The following is a 5,000-nucleotide window of genomic DNA, read 5'->3' as shown; positions in this document are numbered from 1 at the left end:
GCGCCAGGCCAGCGCGCCCCATGGCCAGTCAGGGGGCACCCCCCTAAAGAGCAATAAGTGTCATTGAAGCTCTGGCAGGGGGAGACACTACTAGGTCCCAGCTGTCACCCCCCCTCTAAAAAATTCATTTCTTGGTATTTTGAGCTGAAATTTTGCACAGAGGTTGGCAAAAATCCAATCCAACTTTATTAATTTTTCCAGAATTTTTCGAGGTCGGGAAGTATTTTTTTTTATTTTCCTACCATTAAAAATCGAGGAAATCGGAAAAAATAGGAACCGGCTCAGAATGACCCCAAATTCAGTGGGCAGCCTCATAAAAATATGGCTGATTTTACTGGATTGATTTCATGTGGAAAGCACGACGTTTTGTTGTAGGAATGCGGGAACCCCGGCGGCTCGCCTGCCGCGGCCAGCGACGTCGGGCTGGCCCCTGCAGCGCCTAGCCTCTCCCACGCGGGGGGCAGGCCAGAACGCGGGGGGCCAGGGCCCGAAGGCAGCCCCCCCGCGGGCGAGAGAGCAAGCCAGCAGGGGCTGTCGCCTGCCGCGGCCAGCGACGTCGGGCTGGCCCCTGCAGCGCCTAGCCTCTCCCACGCGGGGGGCAGGCCAGAACGCGGGGGGCCAGGGCCCGAAGGCAGCCCCCCCGCGGGCGAGAGAGCAAGCCAGCAGGGGCTGTCCGCCTGCCGCGGCCAGCGACGTCGGGCTGGCCCCTGCCGCGGCCAGCGATGTCGGGCTGTCGCCTGCCGCGGCCAGCGACGTCGGGCTGGCCCCTGCAGCGCCTAGCCTCTCCCACGCAGGGGGCAGGCCAGAACGCGGGGGGCCAGGGCCCGAAGGCAGCCCCCCCGCGGGCGAGAGAGCAAGCCAGCAGGGGCTGTCCGCGCGTCGCGCAGCGCGGCATGGCTGCGGGGGCCGCGCGCGCGCGCCCAAGCGCCCAAGGGCCCCCAAGGGCCCCAGGCCCTCAGGCCCCAGCGCCCAGCGCGGGCGGGCGCGCGCGCGCGTGTGGTCTTTGAGGGGCGCCGGCCTGGTGGCTCCCTAAAGAGCAATAAGTGTCATTGCAGCTCTGGCAGGGGGAGACACTACTAGGTCCCAGCTGTCACCCCCCCTCTAAAAAATTCATTTCTTGGTATTTTGAGCTGAAATTTTGCACAGAGGTTGGCAAAAATCCAATCCACCTTCATTAATTTTCCCAGAATTTTTCGAGGTCGGGAAGTATTTGTTTTAATTTTCCTACCATTAGAAATCGAGTAAATCCGCAAAATTAGGAACCGGCCCGGAATGACCCCAAATTCAGTGGGCAGCCTCATAAAAATATGGCTGATTTTACTGGATTGGTTTCATGTGGAAAGCACGACGTTTTCTTGTAGGAATGCGGGAACCCCGGCAGCTCGCCTGCCGCGGCCAGCGACGTCGGGGACGCTGGCCTGCGCTGTCGAGCCCGCGAGGGCTGTCTCCGCGGCAGGCCCCCCCTGAACGGGGCACGACAGGCCACCGCGCTGGCTCGTCCAGCGTCGACAGTCCCTCGTCCAGGTTTCAGATCGCGCCAAGTCGAACCCATGACCTGCTCAAGCCATCGTGCGCTGCCGAATTCGCATCTGCGTGTAGGCTGCCATTCCACGCGGCAGCCCCTGTTTTCGTCAGCGTGCCCCCCTGACGAATTTTCCTGCCTGGCCCAGTCCAGCGTCCAGCCCCTGTTCGTCGAAAAATCTGCGCTGCCGATTTTCCACGCGGCAGCCCCTCTTTTCGTCAGCGTGCCCCCCTGACGAATTTTCCTGCCTGGCCCGGCCAGTCCAGCCCCTGTTCGTCGAAAAATCTGCGCTGCCGATTTTCCACGCGGCAGCCCCTCTTTTCGTCAGCGTGCCCCCCTGACGAATTTTCCTGCCTGGCCCGGCCGGTCCAGCATCCAGCCCCTGTTCGTCGAAAAATCTGCGCTGCCGATTTTCCACGCGGCAGCCCCTGTTTTCCTCAGCGTGCCCCCCTGACGAATTTTCCTGCCTGGCCCGGCCGGTCCAGCATCCAGCCCCTGTTCGTCGAAAAATCTGCGCTGCCGATTTTCCACGCGGCAGCCCCTCTTTTCGTCAGCGTGCCCCCCTGACGAATTTTCCTGCCTGGCCCGGCCAGTCCAGCCCCTGTTCGTCGAAAAATCTGCGCTGCCGATTTTCCACGCGGCAGCCCCTCTTTTCGTCAGCGTGCCCCCCTGACGAATTTTCCTGCCTGGCCCGGCCGGTCCAGCATCCAGCCCCTGTTCGTCGAAAAATCTGCGCTGCCGATTTTCCACGCGGCAGCCCCTGTTTTCCTCAGCGTGCCCCCCTGACGAATTTTCCTGCCTGGCCCGGCCGGTCCAGCATCCAGCCCCTGTTCGTCGAAAAATCTGCGCTGCCGATTTTCCACGCGGCAGCCCCTGTTTTCCTCAGCGTGCCCCCCTGACGAATGTTCGTCGAAAAATCTGCGCTGCCGATTTTCCACGCGGCAGCCCCTGTTTTCCTCAGCGTGCCCCCCTGACGAATGTTCGTCGAAAAATCTGCGCTGCCGATTTTCCACGCGGCAGCCCCTCTTTTCGTCAGCGTGCCCCCCTGACGAATGTTCGTCGAAAAATCTGCGCTGCCGATTTTCCACGCGGCAGCCCCTCTTTTCGTCAGCGTGCCCCCCTGACGAATTTTCCTGCCTGGCCCGGCCGGTCCAGCCCCTGTTCGTCGAAAAATCTGCGCTGCCGATTTTCCACTCCGCAGCCCCTGTTTTCGTCAGCGTGGCCCCCTGACGAATTTTCCTGCCTGGCCCGGCCAGTCCAGCGCCCAGCCCCTGTTCGTCGAAAAATCTGCGCTGCCGATTTTCCCCGACGAACCTGCAGCTGCACAAATCCGCGCTGCCACTGCCCCATTGTCTGGACCAACAGTCTTTTCCATCAAGCCCTGGACTATAAATCGTCCAGACTCATCGCCAGCACCCGCTGCCGATTCTGCCGACTTTGCCGATTTCGTCGGCGCTGCCGATTCCAACACTGCCCCCCGTGCCTGAACCAGCGCTGTTTCGTCAGCGTGTCCCCTTGACGAATTTCCCTGCCTGGCCTGGACAGTCCATCTTCCAGCCCATGTTCATCGAAAAATCTGCGCTGCCGATTTCCCCGACGAACCTGCAGCTGCACAAATCTGCGCTGCCGATTTCCCCCCCTGTCGGCATGGCTGCCGCTGCCCCGATGTCCAGACCAACAGTCTTTTTTGTCGACTTTGCCGATTTTGTCCGCGCTGCCGATTCCAACACTACCCCCTGCATCCAAACCAGCATTGTTTCGTCAGCTCTTCCCCTGACGATTTTAGCCCTGTAACAAACAGTAGGCCTCCAATCCCGCCAACGGGAGCCAAGTTGATAGGGAAGAGAATTGAATGACGCGCCTGGTCCTCGCACCCCGCCACCCGAGGGGCCTTTTTCCCGGCAGCCTCTGAAAAACTCTAGCTTTCACGGTCCTCGCCGCCCCTCACCACCATGGCAGGCCTCTAATCCCACCCATCAGCAGTTGTAGCCGATAGGGCAGTGATTTGAATGACGCGTCGCGGGCCGCCGGGTCATCTCACCCGGCCATTAATTGGAGCGTTTTTGGCTGGCCGAGGATGGGGGGATGGATCTCTTCTTCCGAAAAAGCAAACAGTACATCGGGAGTTATGTTGACGGGGCATGGAATTGAATGACCCGTCGCGGGCCGCCGGGTCATCTCACCCGGCCATCCCGGGGAGCGTTTTTCCCGGCAGCATCGGGGAAACTCTTGCTTTCACTGCCCGCTGCCCAAGTCCCCACTCGCATCGGCCCCCCGCGCCAACAAGCCAACGCTGCCGAATCGGCAGACACTGCTGCCGAATCGGCAGACACTGCTGCCGAATCTGCCGACACTGCCCCGCGGGCTGCCACTGCCCCAGTGTCTAAACCAGCGGTCTTTCTCATCGAGCCTTGGACTATCCAGTCCGTCCTGACTCATCGCCAGCACCTGCTGCCGATTCTGCCGACTTTGCCGATTTTCTCGGCGCTGCCGATTCCAACACTGCGCCCACCGTGTCTGAACCAGCGCTGTTTCGTCAGCGTGTCCCCTCGACGAATTTTCCTGCCTGGCCTGGACAGTCCACCGTCCAGCCCGTGTTCGTCGAAAAATCTGCGCTGCCGATTCTGCCGACTTTGCCGATTTCGTCGGCGCTGCCGATTCCAACACTGCCCGCCGTGCCTGAACCAGCGCTGTTTCGTCAGCGTGTCCCCTCGACAAATTTTCCTGCCTGGCCTGGACAGTCCATCGCCCAGCCCATGTTCGTCGCAAAATCTGCGCTGCCGATTTTCCCCGACGAACCTGCAGCCGCACAAATCTGCGCTGCCGAATCTGCCGACACTGTCCCGCGGGCTGCCACTGCCCCAGTGTCTAAACCAGCAGTCTTTCTCGTCGAGCCTTGGACTATCCAGCCCGTCCAGACCCATCGCCAGCACCCGCTGCCGATTCTGCCGACTTTGCCGATTTTGTCGGCGCTGCCGATTCCACCACTGCCCGCCGTGCCTGAACCAGCGCTGTTTCGTCAGCGTGTCCCCTCGATGAATTTTCCTGCATGGCCCGGCCAGTCCAGCGTCCAGCCCATGTTCGTCGAAAAATCTGCGCTGCCGATTCTGCCGACTTTGCCGATTTCGTCGGCGCTGCCGATTCCAACACTGCCCCCCGTGCCTGAACCAGCGCTGTTTCGTCAGCGTGTCCCCTCGACAAATTTTCCTGCCTGGCCTGGACAGTCCATCGCCCAGCCCATGTTCGTCGCAAAATCTGCGCTGCCGATTTTCCCCGACGAACCTGCAGCCGCACAAATCTGCGCTGCCGAATCTGCCGACACTGTCCCGCGGGCTGCCACTGCCCCAGTGTCTCAACCTGCGGTCTTTCTCGTCGAGCCTTGGACTATCCAGCCCGTCCAGACCCATCGCCAGCACCCGCTGCCAATTCTGCCGACTTTGCCGGTTTCATCGGCGCTGCCGATTCCAACACTGCGCCC

The sequence above is a fragment of the Populus nigra genome, chromosome 2 (genome assembly GCF_951802175.1).
Source record: "Populus nigra chromosome 2, ddPopNigr1.1, whole genome shotgun sequence".
In the NCBI taxonomy this organism is placed as follows: Eukaryota; Viridiplantae; Streptophyta; class Magnoliopsida; order Malpighiales; family Salicaceae; genus Populus; species Populus nigra.
The sequence above is the reverse complement of the archived record's forward strand: the minus strand, read 5'-3'. Positions refer to the sequence as shown.